Here is a 21,411-nt window from a genome sequence, read left to right as displayed (position 1 = left end):
TGCGTCCTGCGTGCACTTCTTCTTTAGGTGCAGGTACGTATGTGGGTGGGTGTGAGAGAGATGGTTTGTGCGAAACAGACGCAATGTGTTGATGATATCTCAAACAGAAAAACGTAACATATGTAATGTGTGTGAAACAGAGTCATGGACGTGAGATATCAATAGAACTGAAAACAGGGATGAAGTGTGTGGCTGCACGATCGATAAAGAGTGCCATCAAATTTGTGTTTGCCCACGTCAAAGATACAAGGCGGCTGTCCTACTGGAATTTGAGAGGGCAGAGGTGCAGTTTTTCTCCGTGGCATGGATACCTACCTACAACGTTCGACTATCGGTGTGTGGGGGAGGGGGGGAGGGGGCAGAGACCGATCGACTAGTCTATGTGTGGGGAAGGAGAGAGACCTAGCTATGTATTGAGGGAGATCGATCGACATCCATGGATATGTGTAGCAGAGGAATAAAGTTGGGAAAAAGACAAAGGTAGAGCGTTAGAGGGTTGGTGGTGGAGTGGCGTCTCACAAATGGTGGGAGAGGCCTGCTAGACAAACGGAGGGTATGAGTGCAATATCAATAATAAAGGGCGGGGGTTGTCTGTCTGTCTATGCATGTGCGTGTGAGAGACGGGTCGGGAGGTATTCAAGGATGATGAGGGGAGAAGATATGGTTGTGGTAAGCATACATAACTACATAGGAAGTTGAACTATCGTGTGTCTGAGAAAGGGAGAGACATAACTAGCGAGGTAACTGTATTGGTGGTTCTTGGTGAAAACAAATTATAGTCGACCTGGCTATATGTAGGGAGATCAGTTCATATACACGCCTGCATGTGTTAGAAGCAAATAATGTCCGGAGAGATAGATAGGGGGAGAGGGTGCGGCTAGGAGGTGGAGAGAGAGGCCTACCATGTCGAGGGGGGAGGAGTGTGCGAATATGTGATCAATGAAAAGAGGGGCGGAAGTGTGCACCTGCGTGGAATCGTATTGGTTATGCCATTCTACCGAACCCCTCCAAATGATCGATTATGATTTGCCTTAAGCTGGTATAAAGAGCTTCAATGATCTTTGAATCAAAGGTAATTCTTTTTGCCACTTAAGGGATGATTCTACGAGTCACCTCCTCTAAGATGTCTTGTTTTGGTATCGTAGCAATTCAACTCCTTGCTATGTTGACGACTGTTCACCAGCTTCTTAAGTGTGAAATTGTTGTCTACCTGGTGAATCTCCGTCATCTGTTCCACTCCATTCCTCTAGACGTGTGCTTCGTGTCTCAGCTCAAGAGAGGTTGCTATGACTCACCCCGTGAGATGATCCTAAGTTGTTTGATCTTCGAGAAGATCGATCCTTTTAGAGTTTTCCCTTTCCTCTCGTTGTCATGGTAGTTGGGGTTCTAAGAGCAAGACTTCGAGACAATGAGGGTGATCGAATCAACATTCTTATGAAGTGCAACCTGGATCGTGAAGATTGTGTTACACTACTAGGGAAAAGCCTATACACAGAATCTTATCAGCAGCGCGCTTCAAAATAACTCGCTGCTGCTAACTAGCAGTAGCGCGCACAGACGAAACTCGCTGCTGAAACAAATATAGTAGTAGCGCGTCCTCTCAAAGAAGCGCTGCTGCTATAATTCCTACGAGGCCGGCGCGAGGCTAGTTATAGCAGCAACGCGTTATAGCGACGCGCGCTGCTGCTACGTAGCATAGTAGCAGCGCATTTCTCAGATAAGCGCTACTGCTAAGTTTACTACAAAAATTTAGTCCCACGTCGCTCCGTGAAAGTTTCTACCACCTTAAATATGTTACTTCCTAAACTTTGACAAGCACTTGATCTTCATTGAACTCTATGTGTAGAATTTGTGGCTGCAATATGAGTCTTCACCTGTTCCTAAACCGGTGAGGACTCATATTGACAAATCAGATTGTATACAAAAAGATCGTTGATGATCAATGTATTTTTGATATATCGAACAAAGTCTATTTTTACATGCTGACACGTAGCAGTAGCACTTTATTGTGAAAGGCGCTGCTGCTAGATAGCTTAGCAGTAGCGTCTTCTCCTAAAGAGCGCTAGTGCTAAGCCATTCATCTCCCCATCTCCTCCATTCCGATCCACTCACACATCCACTCAATCTGATCCTCTCCGTCTGCGCCGCGCGCCGGTCCACCCCCGTCGCCCCTCCTCCGTCTGCGCCGTGCGCCGTCACCTCCTCCTCCTTGCTAGACTCGGTACCGGCCTCCTCCTCCGTCCTCCCTCTCCACTCGCTGCTAGCCGGCCCCTCCTCGCTCCGCCTTCCTACTCCGTCCTCCCTCAACTGGCCGCGCCGGCCGGCCCCTCCTTGCTCCGCCTTCCTCCTCTGTCCTCCCTCAACTGGCCGTGCCGGCCGACCCCTCCTCACTCCGCCTTCCTCCTCCATTGTACTCTCTTCTCCCTCCTAAAGTCGCCCCTCCTTATCCCTCCTGCTCATATGCAACATTTTGATTTAGTTGATATAATTTAGTTGATTTAGTAGGCTAGTTGATTTAGTTGACTTAGAACATTTTGATTTAGTTGATTTAGTAGGCTAATTCATTTAGTTGATTTAGTTGACTTAGAACATTTTGATTTAGTTGATTTAGTAGGCTAGTTCATTTAGTTGATTTAGAACATTTTGATTTAGTTGATTTAGTAGGCTAGTTGATTTAGTTGATTTAGAACATTTTGATTTAGTTGATTTAGTAGCCTAGTTGATTTAGTTGACTTAGAACATTTTGATTTAGTTGATTTAGTAGGCTAGTTCATTTAGTTGATTTAGAACATTTTGATTTAGTTGATTTAGTAGGCTAGTTGATTTATTTGATTTAGAATATTTTGATTTAGTTGATTTAGTAGCCTAGTTGATTTAGTTGAATTAGAACATTTTGATTTAGTTGATTTAGTAGGCTAGTTCATATGCAACATTTTGATTTAGTTGATATGATTTAGTTGATTTAGTAGGCTAGTTGATTTAGTTCACTTAGAACATTCTGATTTAGTTGATCGTTAATCCTTTGCTCATATTGCTTTAGAAAGAATGGCGCCACCACCACCACCACTATGTTGACTGTGCAAGTCAAGATGCGCCAGCAGACTTGCAACTGGCAAGCTGTTCGGCGTCTACTTCCAGCCGAGTTTTCGTCATGCGGCGGTAAGAAATTAGATGAAATGTAATAACTATTTTATTTTTAGTGTTGGCATTGCTGCATTGTGTCATTTTGCTTATTTTACACAGATCGTCCCATGCAACATGAGGTTGAAATTCAACAAGCTGACAGGAGACACTATGACATTTGAGGCTCCTAGGGGCCGTACACTATGGAGGTCGAGAAAGGACGCAATATGTCGCAGATTGGAGGAGATGGATGGGCCCGTTTCGTCGCTCGCATGCGTCTTACTAGTGGTGAGTTGATCAGCTTTAACTTCCGAGCAGAAAGACCCAAGCTAGCTGTCATTTATCTCAACCTGGCGGAAGATGATGAAGATGACGAAGATGATGAAGATGATGAAGATAATGAGGACCCACTCAATGAAGATGATGAGGACCCACTTCATTAAGCCATCGTAGCTCAAAGAACAAGGCTGAGTGAGGAGGAGGTGTCCAACCTGTGGGACATAATTCCGCCATGTGCTGACTTTGTCGGGGTGCCATTCGTGACGCGCTTGACAAATACCATGGTTGATCGACATGATATGGTATGTTATACTTACAAATGCAAATTATCCGATGGATTACTTAGTGTACAGTCCAATGATATGGTATGTTGTGTGGAATCTAGTCGATGATATGTTTTAGTGTAGAGTTCGATCACATGCTTATTAGTGTAGAATCTAAGGAAACTATTAATAGTGTAGATAATCCATATGTACTTATTTGCGAGGCTATTTATTAATTGATATGTTTTTCTTATTCAGAAATTGGCAAAGAGCATATCTGTGAGTTATGGTATCGAGCCTGATGAAGAAGGCTCAGCTGGACTACGCCTTACTGCAAGGGGCTACATCACAACATGTACTTACCGCGTGGACACGGACGGTCGCACACACTTAAACTCGGTTGGGTGGAAGAAATTCCTCGATGGCAAGAATCTTCGTGTTGGACAGGCCATCCTAATTACTATCAGGAACACCAACCGCCCAGGCTTGATGATGATGATTGTCTTCGATATCATCTAGAACTACATATGTGTGTGTGTGGCTATATCATCTAGAACTACATATGTGTGTGTGTGGCTATATCATCTAGAACTACATGTGTGTGTGTGGCTATATCATCTAGAACTACATATGACGATCGTTGTCGATATCATCTAGAACTACATATGATGATGGCCGTTGATATGACCTTGTACTGCTTGAGGATGCATGTTGACTATGCATGAAATTGTTATCTAGTACTCCCTTCGTTCCAAATTACTCGTCGTGGTTTGAACTAAAACCACAACGAGTAATTTGGAACGAAGGGAGTACTACCTAGTAATGGTTTATGAATTTGATATGTACTAGCAGTACCTAGTATTTAGTATCTGAAAGGGAAACTAAAAGGGAAAGGGGTAATGGGAAAATGATGAAAGATATAGCAGTAGCGAGGGATGGCGAAATCACTACAGCTAGTTAATAGTAGCGCGTTCCTAAAAAGCGCTGCTGATATCGTCAAAAGTAGTAGCGCGGGTTAGGGCCGCGCTACTACTATGAGTTAGCTGTAGCGCCTTATTAGTAGCGCGGCCACCAGCGCTGCTGCTAGCCTCAAAACCCGCGCTACTACTAGGGTTTTCCCTAGTAGTGTTAGTTTGCGTTTCCCCTTCCATCTTACCCTACGCTTGAATCTCAGGACGAGATTCTCGTTTAGTGGGGGTGAGTTGTCACATCCCTACCTTCTGGTACTGCCTGGTGTCTGCATTTTGTTGCATCATGTTTAAATTCTATTTAAGTTGAACTGAGGAATTTTGGAAGCCTAAAAAACTTCAATAAAAGAAGGGCAAAAACCCTAAAATCTCATTCATTGTTTCCAAAATGCTCTTCTTATATGTTTGATATTTTTGGCAAGGGTTCTGGTCCCAACCAAAAATATTGAACATTTTGAAGGACTTAATTTTGGGACTTTGAATTTAAATCATTAGCTATTTGAATTTGAATTATATTTATATAATTAGAATATAATTTCAAATACCCCTGAAATATTTTATGAGCTTTTGGAAAAGTCCATCTAGCAAAATAAAAATATTCAGAGGAGTTTTTGGCATTGTTTGAATTGTTTTGAATTCAAAACAGTGGCAAAAGATTAAATAAAAAAACAGAAAATAGAAAACAATAAAGAACAGAAACTTACCTGTAACTTACCTGGCTTACCTGGTGGCCCAACGGGACCGGCCCAGCTAGGCCCAGCCCACCACCGCCTAGCTCCCTGTCGCCTTCCTCCTTGCGCCAGTAGGCAGGGGCGCGTGCCCGGCGCGCGTGGCCACACGCCGACCACCTCCTGCCTGCCTGCTGCCTCCCCGACGCCGCTACGAGTGCCACGCAGCCCCTCAACCCTCTCTCACTCTCCCTGGATCCCTCTTTCTCCTCTGCTCTCTCCCGCAGCACCACCGACACACCACCATCGCCGCCGACGCCGATTGTCGCAGCCACCGTGCTTCCCTCGCCTCGCCGACGCGCCAAGAAGCCTCGTCTCGTCCCCCTCTTCCTCCTCACCAAGACAGAAGGTGCCAGGAAGCCCTGGATGCCGCCAGCTCCTCCGTTCCCCTCCTCGGCCACTGAGGATCGCCGCCACCCGTACGTCGCCGTCCGGCCTTCTCCGAGCCCGCGTCGACGCCCTCTGCAACCATTGTGAGCTCCCACGTCGGAAACCCCTCTCCCCCGAGCTTGTTACGCCCTGTAGTCGTCGCCCCCTTGCTGACCAAATCGCGCTGCCGCCTGAGCTCCTCACCGCCGTGGCCACGCCCACTGGAGCTCGAAACTGAGCTCGGCACCGTGCTCAGCGCGTCACCACGGGACCGGAGCAGCCATCCGTCGCTCCTTTCGTGCCCTGCGACGTTGGAACGGTCGACGTCCGAACTCCGACTGCCGCGGACGTGCTTGCTGCCGTCGTCTCCGGCCACCCCAGCACCTGCCACCACCACAGTTGGACGCGCCACCTCGCGGGCGTTCCAACGAGCCCAACCCTGCCTCTTCTCGTCGCCGGAATCGTCGGGATGAGCGACGCCGCCGCGTCTGTGTGCCACCGGCGGTTAACCGCCGACGTAGGCATCATTAGTGGCTAATGACCCACTAACTAACCCCTCCTGTGACAGCGACAGCTGGGCCCCACGCCTAATTAACTCTGGGTTTATTTTCTGTTTAGATTAGTTTAATAACACAGGACCCACCAGTCAGAGTTGACTGTACTGACGTGTCCGTCGACCCGACCCCACCTGTCAGTGTCACTAAACAAACTAGGTCACTGACCAGTGGACCCCACTGGTCAGTTTGACCTGAACCGGCCCTGTTGACCGCTGACATCATAGTGACGTCATGCTGACCCAGTAACTCTTCTGGAATTTAAATAAATCTTAAATGGTTTATTTATTTCACAAAATGTTATAAACTTCTAAAAATCATATAAAATCAACCGTAAGTCAGAATGAAATAAATTATATATGAAAAATGATCAGAAAAATCCAATCTATCCATCTGTACCATTTTCATGCATGTTAGAACAACTTATGACTACTGTTTATGACAATTCAATTACATGTCATATTATAAATCACATATGGAGTTTGAATTTGAATCTTTGATTCAAACCAACTTCATTTAATCTGGTTGCTAGTTGCATTAGCTCAAACCACATCATATTGCCATGTCATGATCATGCATCATATTGTTGCATAGCATTGATTGTGTTCTTCCTTGTTTGCCGGTATTTGTCCCCTCTCAGTAGATGTTGTTCCGACGATGAGTTCGATGACACCGATGAAGAACTATTACTAAGAAGTGCCAGGAAAGCTAAACCCCCTTGTTCATTCCGATACAATCCCACTCTCTCGCTCCTGCTCTCTTTTACCGCATTAGGACAACAATGTTTCAACTGTTACATGCTGCGGTAGCTGAACCCCTTTCCTCTGCATGACCTGTCATTGCCACTGTAAATAAATGAAACCCACTAGCATGAGTAGGAGTTGTTTGAGCCCTGATGTGCCTACTCATTCATGCTTGTTTGTCATCCCTGCTATTGCTTAGAGTTGAGTCAGGTCTGATTCATCGGGAATGAATTGGAATGGTAATGAACATGTCCTACTATGTGTGAGCTAAGTGTGTGAACACGATCTGGTAAAGGTAGCAGTGAGAGGCCATGTAGGAGTACATGGTGGGTTGTCTCATTGAAACCGTCCTCAGGAACTGAGTTCTGTGTTTGTGATCCATGAACAGCTACTACCACACATTGGAATGCTTAAGTGCCCCCCTCGACTTATTAATCAACTCGATCTCTGTCTAGGAGTTGCAACTAGTTTCTGGTGTTTATAGGTAGTGTTAGTAGTCTACCAAGTGACACCCGGTACAGGTTGGCTTGGGACAGACTAGGAACAGAGGCACGGTGTACCAAGTGGTACCCGGATGGTGGGCTTGGGAACCCTGCTCACATAGTTTGGGGCCGTGAGCGACACCGGCCGGATCTCCTTGCGGATGGAACCCGAATAGGCGATAAACCTGGACTAGAGACTTGTGTGGTTAGTCAGGTCATGGCCGACTCCCTCGCCAGGCTTCCGCTTGAAGGTTGCTGAGATACACGACGTGTACATGGTGGTAAGTGGCGAGAGCATGTGTGAAGAAGTACACCCCTGCAGGGTTAACATTATCTATTCGAATAGCCGTATCCGCGGTAAAGGACTTATGGGTTGCCTGTACAGTTCATAGACAAGTGAAAGTGGATACTCTAAAATATGCAAGATAAGCGTGAGTGCTATGGATGGCGTTCTCGTAGGGAGACGGGCGCGGATCCATAGTGGTGTATTGATATGGTGAATATGTGGACTCGTGTGCACCACCTCAAAGAGTTACTTGCAGTCATAGTTCAGGTTAGCCACTGAGTCAAAGCTAGCTTGCTGCAGTTAAACTCCACCACCCCCTTTGTTGATACCGATGCATATGTAGATAGTTCTGATGTAAGTCTTGCTGGGTACATTTGTACTCACGTTTTCCTATTTTGTGTTTTTGTAGAGAGACTTCAGTCTCGCTAGTAGTTCCGCTTGGACTTCGATGTTTAGCTTGTTACCTCAGCTACGATCTTGTGCCGTCGGCAGGATCTGGTAGTTATTCAGGCTTCCCAGCCTTTTTCATTTGTAGATGTCTGTAATTAGACATGTTAAGCTTCCGCTTGTGCTTTGACTTGTATGCTCTGAATGTTGGGTCATGAGACCTATGTTTGTAATACTTGGCTCCTCGGAGCCTATTGAATAAAATACTTGAGTTGTAGAGTCATGTTGTGATGCCATGTTGTATTTGCACATATCGAGCATATTGTGTGTATGTTATTGAAATGCTTGGTATGTGTGGGATCTGACTATCTAGCTGTTTATCCTTGGTAGCCTGTCTTACCGGGAAATGTCTCCTAGTGCTTCCACTGAGCCTTGGTAGCTTGCTACTGCTCCGGAACACTTAGGCTGGCCGGCATGTGTCCTTCTTCGTTCCTGTGTCTGTCCCTTCGGGGAAATGTCACGCGGTGTCTACCGGAGTCATGTTGGCCTGCTACAGCCCGGTTTACCGGAGTCCTGCTAGCCCAGTTGCTACATCCCGGATTCACTCGCTGATGACCGGCACGTTCGTTGCTGGGTCATGTATGCCTATCCCTGTAAGTTAGTGCCACTTTGGGTTCACGACTAGCCATGTCAGCCCGGGCTCCTTGTCATATGGATGCTAGGAACACTATCATATACGTGTACCAAAAGGCACAAACGGTCCCGGGCCTGGTAAGGCAGCACCCGTGGGAATACCGTGTGTGAGGCTGCAAAGTGATATGACGTGTTACATGCTAGATTGGTGTGCCATTGAGTCGGGGTCCTGACATCAGGTCTAAATACTTGTCATAATGTAGGGGACGGGGCACTATACTTTGTGGGATAAAGACGGTGTACGTATGGAACATGGTTTAGATTATGAATATATAGTTAGTACATCAAATGTACTATTATTTGGAATCAACATCAAGTGTATTCAAAAAATAGAATTCGAGTTCATGTAGTACACATAGTTCATATCTATCTCTATACTAATCATGTGGTGTGTTATTAAGGTAATACACGAATGATGGTTGAAGTTGGCAACAATCATGATTGTAGATTCTTAATGAAATAGAGAAACAAATTCAAATTTAGTTCGAATTGCAGTGGTAGTATAGACATTTGGAATGCACTAAAATGTTGGTATGAGTAGGTTACATGCATTATACAACAAGCAAAAAAAAATTAATCGGACATAACATGGATTCATACTCCCTCCTTCCATCTATATAGGGCGTAATGAGATTTTTAAGACCGCCTTTGACTGTTGACAAGATTAATAGTACATGACATGCACAATGTGAAAATTATATCATTGAAAGAACCTTTCACAGACGAATTTAATGGTGTGATTTGTGTAAGTTGCATGTCATATATTATTGCTCTAATATTTGGTCAAAGTTAGCATCGAAAAACGCATTAGGCCCTATATAGATGGAAGGAGGGAGTAGCTTTGAATAGCATTTGTATAGTAAAACGGGGCAAGACTCTCTTTGTGTGGTGTGAATAGTTTTATTTTTTTCGTTTTCTTTTTGGTTGAGGGAAGTGCGAATTGATTTGGTATGTACAAGTACACTATTACTACACATCAGGCTTGTCCCTAAAATTTAACCCGCATCTTGTTATATCCCGAAAATTCAGATAGCGTGCTCCCAAAACTGGCGCCTTCACAACCCGCGCCTTGCAATCCCAAAATTACAACGCGTGCAAAAACTCCCTCCAGCTGCCAAATCCCAACACGCAAAATCTCCCTTCTAACCCTGAGCCGAAAGGGTCACTAGTTCAAATCAGTGGGGGGTACTTTTGTAACACACCCTACATTTTGGACAAGCGCATTCCTAAGTCATGCTTCACCCCCTACCATCGCCCCCTTTTCGCCATTCGAAATCCCAGGCCGCCATAACCTCTCTGCTCCAGCCGCGAAACCCCACCCTCCTCCGTCCGCCACCTCACCGCTGCCCAGCTGGAGCCTCTTCCCCAACGACGTCGTCCACCGCAATAGCTCGACGTCCCTCGTCCACCTCCCCGGATGAGGATCCGCCGTCCATCTCATCGTCCCGCCGGTTCAGCCGCCCCGTCCTCCACCTCCAAGGAGCTGCTCCGACGATCGTCTCGTCTATCGCGGCTGCTCCATCCCCACAGCGCCGCTTTAACTTGCTCCACCAGAACCGCATCATCCTCACCGACTCCTCGGACGAAGCCGAGGCCTACTCGGCGCCACCAAAGAGGTTGTACAATCATCGCATCACACCTTCTCCTTAACTCGAACTCCCGGCACCGACGGTGCTTCATCCCGCACCCTCATGGAGTGGCTACCTTGAAGCCGACGCCGCGGGCGACATCTCCACGGAGGCTCTCCCCCAGTGCGGGGCCCCTTCGGCGGCGGCGTCCATACCAGCCGGATCTGTTGCTGCTGCTCCGGCTCTCGCTCGCTCGCTCGCGCTGCTGCTGCTACTCTGGCTCTCGCTCGATCGCCCTCTCGCAAAGCTAGTGCTGCTGCTCTCCCCCTTGCTCGTGCGGCTGCTCTGCTCCGATTTAGCCACACTTCAGTCGACTGAATCGACTTTTCGGTCATTCGATTTTCAGGGGTTGGGGGGGGGCTCGACGGAGTTAAGGAAGAACCACCCACAGCGGGGACGGGGGCTCGCTGGAGAGGTACCCCACTATCTATCTTAGGGTTCAGGGTGGGTGTGCGGGGCCTAGAGGGCTGGCCGGGGCGGCGGTGGGGAGTAGTTTTGGGGCGGCGATGCGGCGCTGGGGCCGGCGGTTCGGCCGGTGGTCGCTGGCGGCTCAGGGGGGTGCAGGTTGAAGATGAACTACAGGCCCTCTCTAAACTACATGTCAAGTGCCTCTCTGCTACCATTGCGTTTGGTTTCGACAGTAGCATTCAGATTCCACAGTAAATTTCAGTTTCGATAGTTAAATTCAGAGTCAACAGTTTTTACCTCATCTGTTGTAGTCAGGTGGTTTTTGGTGATGTAAATTTTACATCTATTTTACATCATCTATTGGAGATGCTATTAGAATCCCACTTGAGATTGACGATGTCTGTCTTGTGCTGCTTCAACATTGACGCCTTACGGCTCACTGGAGCTGCTCCAACGACAGAACGATCCATCACAACAGAGCAGTGCCCTGGATGCCGTCTACAGATTCCTCAGATCTTCCACCACACCTCCGATAGCCACCACTGCCTCAACTACTTCAGCGACCAACCGAATGATGCTGAGGTCGACACGGCTACGACAAAGAGGTTGTACACTTGTTGCATCACTTATTACTATACATTCACGTCGATCCATTAGGGCTATTTTTGTTCAACGGAAAAAACTAGCAATTGGGAATTTTCCAATGGCACTCTACTATTCAATTATTCATGCATTTTGTTGAAAGGAATGAAGCAAAACATCCACCTGGACCTACTTTTCAAAATCCTATGCATGAAAACGGGACCAAGTGCATTAGTGGCAGAATAACATTCTAACTGTACACACTTTCATATGATTTCACTTTATTTTGGCCATGTTTCTTTGCATTCCTCTGCTCTTCCAATTCCTGTAAACCAAACACCCAAGTTGAAACAAATCCTGTGTTTATAAATGCTCTGTTTACCATGTGCATTCCTATCCTATTCGGGTGTTTTCCTATCCCTAAATTTCTGCATGCTCTCCTTACATAATCTCACCATATTTTTTTCCGTATGCATGTCAGATATTGTACACAGTCATGCTGAACATGTAGAGAAAAAGAGAAGAGTTTTGCGCGGCAATACAATGACATGCAGACATCACTCCATGTTGGGTTCAATGGCAAACCCTCCCCAACCCTCTCCAGATTGTAATCCAGAGGAAGATATCTGTTGTTAGGCGGATTCAGATGCCGCTGACCACTCCTATTTACCGCCAAGGTGTTTGCTCTACCTTGGCATGATGCTGATAGTCATATCATGCATATGTTGCCTTGAAGTGCCTACTTTTGACATCATATATGTCATCTGTTTAGTTTAGACATGTTCTGTACTGCCAACTATTTAGTTTCTATATCATATATGGGAATTATGCAGTCTCATGTCTTTTAGCCAGCCATAATATATGTGAAATGTGCAATGCCATCCTGTTTAACCAGGCATCATATATTTCAATGATATCTTGCCCATCCTTTTCTTCATTACATTTCCATTTGTCGACAATGTTTGTACATTAAACTACTCTTCCTGTGAATCAGTCATTAGGGTGGGAGATTGAAAAATCTGGAGTGAAAACAAGGCCTTCAGAGAAGACAGTGCTACCTGTTGAAGCAAATCTCTTGTTGGGTCCCGATAGCTCCTCAGATATGGATTTAGAGACAGATGACCAGTCCTATTCCCCCACTGAGGTGTATGCTCTAACTTGGCACGGTTATACTGCTCATATCATGCATATGGTGTCTTGCATTGCATAGTTTAGACATCATATACACAATATTCAACACCATGTTCTTAGTTCTGACATCATATCGAATGCCCTCTGTTTAGCATATAAATCACATATGTGAATTAAATGATGCGATCCTGATTACTTAGATAACATGTAGGTGAATTATGTCATGCGATCCTGTTTAGTTATTCATCATATCTTTGAATTATGTTATGCTATGCTATCCAGTTTAGATAGACATGACATATGTGAAATTATGTCATGCTATCAGTTTTAGTTAAACGATAAACATGTCAACTATTTCATGCCCTCTTTTTTCCACACTATCTATTGCATTTGTCTTTCATACAATGTATGTACATTCAACTATGTTTCCTGCTTATCAGCCATTTGAATTGGAGCGGGTGATGCCAGTATCTAGCGGACTAAAAACACGGTCTTCAAATAAAATAGTGCTACCTCTTGGTCGAGATAGCACCCCGGTTGTACATGCACAAGAACCAGCACTACCACACATAACCCAAACTCTCGCAGATTGTACCCCTACTGCGATGGACAGAGAACCAGCTTCACCCAATCTAACCCCAACCCCAGCCGATAGTAACCCAGTTCCTGTTGACACAGCACCATCTCGACCACAAAGCTCCCAAACAAGAGCAGTTAGTAAGGCAGCTACAGTGCCCAAAGGGCCAGTACTATCACGGCGAACCGCAACTCCACTAGTTAGTACGCCTATTCCTGTGGAGGAAGCACAACCAACTAGTCGTAGTTTAGCATCTATCGCATTTGATGTTGTTAAACCGTATGTGCGTATCTTCCCATCTTGGAAATATTATACTAAAGATGAAGGATAATGCCAGTTGTAGGTGTTTGTCCAAGAGTTATGTGTAAGTAATGTTATTCATGGCAATTACTTTGCTTCGTCCCATACATCCTACCTCCATGATGGTTATAATATAGAAAATTTTCCCATTTTTCTCTATAGAGAAGAACCGATTTGGAAACTCAGGATGAGGTAACCTATGCTAATACCCATGCTATCTTCAAGAATGCATGGTGGCAGTATCGGAATTACCTGAAGAAAACGTACTTCACCGGCAAAGAAACTCATCAAATTCCCTTACGTTCTCCTAAGACACATTTACTAGACGATGACTCGGAACGCCTTGTTCTGTACTGGTCCCGAACCAAGAATGTGGTAAGGTCTATGAGCTCATTTTCTATTTTTAAGTATTATATTCTTGCGTCTTACTGTACTCTGTCCATGTAGAACAAGTGCCTAAACTAGAAGAACAACTGTTCTAATTTAAGATTCCATTGCTAGCATAGTTCAAAAAAGCGCTAGGCATTAATTGTGCATTTTACCACCGCCTTGCGCTTTACTGACCAAAGCGCATGCTTATGCGCAGTTATGCACAGATTAAGCGTAGTTATGCGCAATGCGTTTTGCCAACGCCTAGAGCCTAGGCGCGCTTAAGCGCTCGCTTAGGCGCGCCTTATTTAACTATGATTGCTTTGCTCTTGTATCACTGTATTTACTCATACAAACTTATTTTTAAATTGAAGGATCCAATAGAAACTCAAATGGCACAGCAGGTATGTTCACACATGTTTCTTTAACAGGTTTGCTCTTATCAATAGCTCTATTGATTTCAATTTCAATTGTGTATACAGTTGACTTTCATATCATGCACATTACTAGCATCACAACAGAGCCAATAGTGTTGTTGTACATGTAGACCCGTGGTACCCATCTGAAATCTTGTTGTGCCGTGTAGTTTCCCACGCTTTGTATTCTTTCACTGCTGCTTTGTGTTGAACAGATATGATTTGAACCGTGTCTCTATTTTGATTTGGCCAGACAATGCAGTGACCATAGGACATAGATATATGTTTGTTTGATGCTTTTATTATGTACTAGTACTTGGCAATAGAAGACTTGGTAGTTTAATCCTGTCCACCTTACTAATGAACTGGTTCACCGAAATGAGTTTCATATACTAGTACATGCTAAACTTGTTATGTGTCTGCTTGTTTCTTCTTTTAGAGTGCTGACAGAATATTGGGGAAGAGTTCCTTATTAAGAAATGGTAATGGAAGTAATGCAGATAAGGTTCAGGATAGTGACACATCCTTGTTGGTCTCTAAAAAAAGCTGATAAAATTGCTAAGGAAGACTATCTTGAAGACAGCAAGACAACCCCAAAGTCCTGTCTTGGTTTAGCGTTTGAGTTACTGGCCACTACCGCTTGCACAAGCTATTCAAACTCACTGTCTGAATGAGTTTGGTTTCTTGAGTCTCAACTACAAGCTGAAAGACACCGATCAGCTGTGTTGCGACAAGAAGCGGAAGGACTGCGGAAGTCCCTGGAGCATTCAGATGCATATTTTCTGTTGCAACAGCAAGCGTTGGAGGATTTTAGCGCCAAACAGGACAAAGCTAATAAGCTTGCTAAGCTTATTGCCCACATGGTGGATACCCAAGATAGTGTTTCTTGAGCTCTTCTGAAGTTGTTTAAGTTATGCTCTTGTTTTGCTGCTGCATTTATTTGCACTGGTGGCCAATTTTGACGGCCAATGTATGTAATATGCTGCTTTGTTCCCTATATTTGCACTGGTGGAGAACTTTGATGCCCAGTGGATGTAACATTTGTAATAGCGGTAATAGGCTAGCGTTAATTGCTTGCTTATTTATTTCCTTATTGTCTAGTTGTTTGCTTGTAGTCACTGCAGTTCTTTTTCTGTGTTTTTCTAGTGGCCACAATAGCCTATTTTTGGTAACTAGGCCAAAGTAATCATGGCAACACATGGACTGTCGTAACCATGGGCCTCCTGTAGGCCGTATGATCCACGGGCCTTCTTCCGGCCGCATGATCCATTGGCCTTCTATATGGGCTGTAGGATCATCCATTGGCCTTCTATACGGGCCTTAGGATTCATGGGCCTTCTATGGGCCGTAGGGTCCATGGGCCTTCTACGGGCCGTACGATCCATGGGCCTCATACGGGCCGTAGGATCCATGGGCCTTCTACGGGGCGTATCATCATTTCGCCAACCATGGGCCATACTATTCGTGGACCATAACGGGCTGTTAATAGGTCGTATTTGATAAGTCTATGAAAACAGCGCAATGGATTTTTTTCGACATGAAAACGACCCAACGTATTAACGGTCCACAAACGGGCCGACTGTAACGACGGGCTGAATTTGGCCCACAAGCAGAAAATGACAATAACGGGCCGTATGTAACCGAATGCTGCAAATGAACCCAAGAATCAATGGGCCCTGAGAAGGCCGAAAGATAACTTGGGCTGGAAACAGCCCAATGGAATAACGGGCCGTTAATGGGTATAAAGCGATACACTGTTCATTATGGACCAGTTTCACCACGGGTCGTTAATGGGCCAAGTGTTACAAAGGGACTCATATGGGCCGAAAGAAGTCATGGGCCACACATGGGCCAGAAGTTAAAATGGGCTGGAATCATATTGGACTGCCCAGATGACGCTACTGGGCCTAATTCGGACAGGTCGTAATGCGCCCTGGGTTAGCGGGTTGTAAATGGGCTATATGCGAACAAGTCGTTAACAGGCTTTCTGTGGGACGGCCCGCCACCTTTTGACCAAGTCAAATGGGCCGGCCTTTCAAAAGAATGGGCCTCTGTTGGGCCGTGCCACGTGTCACCATATCATAGGCGCCTTCGGTCCAATGAGTGGATGACATCTGTCCCAATGGTGAGCCGACATGTGTTTCCTCCAGCCAATGATGATTTTACACGTGGAAAATCCCCATTGGTCCAGGCTGTTAACGGGTTATCGAATCCAAAACTGGACCCGATAGCTCAACGGCGTTCCGTTACGGTTGATGCCATGTGTCGATCACCCTTGACGAAAGCACTTCTGTGACGCGCGATTTGTCGTCATGGAAGTGCACACTTCTGTGATGATAATTTTGGTAATGTCATGGAATACTTCTACGACAGCACATGTATGACTATCTTGATTCTGTCATAAATTTGTCATGGATGTACATGCATGACAGAAAATGTGACCTACTATAACAAGAATGTATCATCACGGAAGTGTATTTTTTTGTAGTGCTACTGTCGGCATTCTGGGACCGGGGGTGCCCAGACTTGCCTGCCTACAGCACGCGGCGTGGCTCCATCAACAGGCTGGTACAGCCCAGCTCGAGCAGCAACAACTCAAGACCCTTGCGAGGGGCCAAGCCTTGCGAGGCGGACGACACCAAGACCTCCCCTGGGGTGGCCTCACTAGGCTGGCTCCCAAGGAGCGGAGATATCTATGCAAGGGGCACCTTGCGAGGTTCACATGATGTGAGCCATGACGACCAAGGCCAGGAGGGCGCCTGCGGGCGCAGTGTACCAGTTGCCTCTTTGGTGCTAGGGATGCAAGCACAGGCGTCCCGACGCATCATGCAAAGGTTTCCATATCAGTGCAACACGACCAAGACCAGTAGGACGGCAGGATGGAGGTCATTGCGGAGCCCATAGTAGTGTCACCACCAGAGCCTTTGGCAGGGGAAGACTACTTTTTTCAGGATAGCTTGTACTAGTTTTGCCCCTTCAAACTTGGCTATTGTGGGATCCCTTACCGCCTAAACATTTGGGAAGAGGACCAAGGCCACTATAAATAGGACCTAGCCACCACCATAGCGATGGACAGATCATTCAGACCATCCTCACACTCACCAGCTCATCGAGCTCAAGAGCACCTCACCTCTTGAGGCTGTTCATCCACTGTACTAGTTCATCCTCAGCCTCTCGAGGCAATCCACCACACATTGGAGTAGGGTATTACACCGCGAGGTGGCCCGAACCAGTATAAACCCCTGTGTCTCTTGTTCTTTGGGTTCATCAAGCTAGGCCGTGGGATCATTGAGCGAGCGAGCTGGGGAGAGAGAGTTCTTCGTGCGCACCCTAGAGTTCGAACGTCTCAAGGTTCTGCGGAACCCGTAATCTGATAGACGTGCCGACCACTTTGAGTGGACGGATGCAGCAACAGTCGGGTCAGAAGAAATAAAAACTTTATTAGCAAACAACCCAATCCTTGCCACACCAAACTTCGGAGAACCTATAGTGATGTACATATCTGCAACTCACCAGCAAATTCCCACTCCAAAAACTAGTATACTATGTATCGGCGGTCCTTACACCATGAAAATCCTGATACCCGCACTATCATAAGATAGCGTATGCAGTCTTCATGGCATCTCGGAAGCTGCGGTACTACTTTGAAGAGTGCTCGATCATAGTGGCTTCCGATGTACCCCTCAAAGACATCATAAACAATCAAGACACCACCGGCTGCATTGCCAAATGGGCTATCGAGCTCTTACCATTTGAAATAACATACAAGCCACGTCGAGCTATTAAATCTCAGGTGTTGGCCGACTTTGTCGCGGAATGGACAGAAGCTGAACTCCCTAAAGAGTAAAGCACATACTCCAATTGGGTGATGTACTTTGATGGCTCCAAAATGTTAGCCGGATTGGGGGCTGGTGTCATCCCCACATCCCCTACAAGGGACACAGTCCGTTATGTATTACAAATCCTGTATACGGACTCCAATAACACGACCGAATATGAGGCACTACTGCATGGTCCCCGGCTGACTGTTTCTATGAACATACAAGTCCTCGAGGTGCGTGGGGATCCGAACCTCGTGATATCTCAAATAAATGGAGAATTCGATGCAAAAGATCCAAAGATGGGCGGCCTACCGCAAGGCCGTACTCAAAATATTAGCTCGGTTTGAGGGGCTCGAGTTTCATCATGTGGCTGGAGACAATAATCAAGCAGCGGGCATCCTTGCTCGATTGGGCGCTAAACGCGACCCTCTCCCGCCTAACACCTTTATGGAAAAGCTTTTCAAGCCATCCGTGGTATGGCAGGACGAAAGCAAAAATACCGGTCCGGCACCGATTACACCCTCGGGTGTTGAACACGATTTGGATATCATCAGGGGCTCGGGCACTGAACCAACGACTTCCGCCCATGTAATCATGGTGGTAATCATTCCATGGACCAAACCCTTCTTAGCCTACCTTAATAGGCAGGAGCTCCCTGATGACAAGAATGAGGCCCGTCACATAGTTCGACGTTCCAAAGCCTACAATGTTCATGAAGGAGAACTCTACAATAAAAGCACTACTAGAGTTCTTCAGAGATGTATCTCCGAAGAGGAGGGGCGCCATCTTTTGGCCGAAATACATGCTTGCTGAGCGAGTCCTGGACTAGTGGGTGTCCGGATAGCCGAACTATCATCATTGGCCGGACTCCAAGACTATGAAGATACAAGATTGAAGACTTCGTCCCGTGTCCGGATGGGACTTTCCTTGGCGTGGAAGGCAAGCTTGGCAATACGGATATGTAGATCTCCTACCCTTGTAACCGACTCTATGTAACCCTAGCCCTCTCTGGTGTCTATATAAACCGGAGGGTTTTAGTCCATCGGATGAACAACAATCGTACCATAGGCTAGCTTCGGGTTTAGCCTCCTTGATCTCGTGGTAGATCCACTCTTGTACTACCCATATCATCAATATCAATCAAGCAGGAGTAGGGTTTTATCTCCATCGAGAGGGCCCGAACCTGGGTAAAAACATCGTGTCCCTTGTCTCCTGTTACCATCCGCCTAGACGCACAGTTCGTGACCCCCTACCCGAGATCCGCCGGTTTTGACACCGACATTGGTGCTTTCATTGAGAGTTCCTCTGTGTCGTCGCTTATAGGCCCGATGGCTCCTTCGATCATCAACAACAACGCGGTCCAGGGTGAGACTTTTCTCCCCAGACAGATCTTCGTATTCGGCGGCTTTGCACTGCGGGCCAATTCGCTTGGCCATCTGGAGCAGATTGAAAGCTACGCCCCTGGCCATCAGGTCAGATTTGGAAGTTTGAACTTCACGGCCGACATCCGCGGGGACTTGATCTTCGATGGATTCGAGCCACAGCCGAGCGTGCCGCACTGTCACGATGGGCATGATTTAGCTCTACTGCCGGACAGTGCCCTGGAGGCCGCACAAGAGTCCGCTCCGACTCTTGATTCGGAGCCGACTGCGCCGATCGAGGATGGGTGGCTAGACACCGCCTCGGGGGCTGCTACCTCTACGGTGATGGAGCCGAATACTGATCCTGTCCCTTGTGAAGCTCGTGACTCCGAGGTGCCGGATTCCTCGCCGGACTCCGAACCTCTCGCGCCCCTGCCAATCGAATCCGATTGGGCGCCGATCATGGAGTTCACCACTGCGGACATCTTTCAGCACTCGCCTTTTGGCGACATCCTGACGCTAAAATATCTCTCGTTATCAGGAGAGCCTTGGCCGGACTACGGTCAGGACGGTTGGGATGCGGACGACGAAGAAATTCAAAGCCCACCCACCACCCACTTTGTAGCCACTATCGACGACCTAACCGACATGCTAGACTTTGACAGGGAAGACATCGACGGTATGGATGACGATGCCAGAGACGACCAAGAACCAGCGCCCATAGGGCACTGGAAAACCACCTCAACTCACGATGTATACATGGTGGATACACCAAAAGGAAGCAATAACAAGGAACAACGGGACGCGGCGAAGGATAATTCACCCGTAAAACAGCCAAAACGGCGACGCAAGCGCCGCCCGGAGTCCCGCCTCGATAACAACAACACCTATACAGACCCAGCCGTAGAGCAGGGCGAACCAGTGGACAACGAACATGCCACCAAGCAACCGTCCGAACAGGATTAATTGGACAAGCAACCCATCCCCGGCGAAAACAACAGTCCAGATGATCTCACGCCGGACACATCACCGGAGCATATGCACCTCCACAAAAGGCTCATCGCCACTGCAAGAAGTTTGAAGAAGCAGAAGCGGAAGCTCAAAGCAGCAGAAGACGTACTCAGAATGAGATGGAGCAAAGTACTCAAGACCGCAGATAAATATGGCGATAGTCACCAAGCAAAGAGCTACCCGAAGCGCAGGCTGTTGCCCGAATTTGACGAGGAGGCCGTAGAGCCCCCACATTCAAAAAACAAAGAGGCCGCTGTAACGCCCCGGATTCGATACGCCAGGTGTCTGCCAGTTATTCGCCGTCGTTGCCATGTCATTTGCTTGCGTGTTGCACTTTGCCATGTCATCTTATGCATTTCATATCATGTCGTCATGTGCATCTCATTTCGCATTCGTGTTCGTTTCATGCATCCGAGCATTTTCTCCGTTGTCTGTTTTGCAACCCGGCACTCCTATGTCCTCCGGCGTCCCCTTTTTGTCTTTCGTTGTGAGCCAGTATTAAACGTTCTCGGAATGGACCGAGGTTTGCCAAGCGGCCTTGGTATAGCACCGGTAGACCGCCTGTCAAGTTTCGTGCCATTTGGAGATCGTTTGATACTCCAACGGTTAACCGGGTAACCGCAAAGCCTCTTTTGTTGCAGCCCAACACCCCCTTCAAAGAGGCCCAAAACCCAGCAAACTCCCCTCCATGCTCTCGGTCGTTCGATCATGATCGTGTGGGCGAAAACCGCTCCTCATTTGGACACTCCCACCTCCTTCTATGTATAAATATGTGCACCCCGTCCAAATCTCGGGTCCAAACCCTAGCCCCACTCCCCTCGCGCCGCCGGACACAACTTCCCCGCCGACGGACATGTCCGCCCTCGCCCTCCCCCAACCGCAGCGCGCCACGTGGCGTTCGCCGCCTCCCACCGCCGCCGGCCCGCGGGGCC

Source organism: Triticum dicoccoides, chromosome 2A, assembly GCF_002162155.2.
Source record: "Triticum dicoccoides isolate Atlit2015 ecotype Zavitan chromosome 2A, WEW_v2.0, whole genome shotgun sequence".
NCBI lineage: Eukaryota > Viridiplantae > Streptophyta > Magnoliopsida > Poales > Poaceae > Triticum > Triticum dicoccoides.
Note: the sequence above shows the minus strand (reverse complement) of the source record.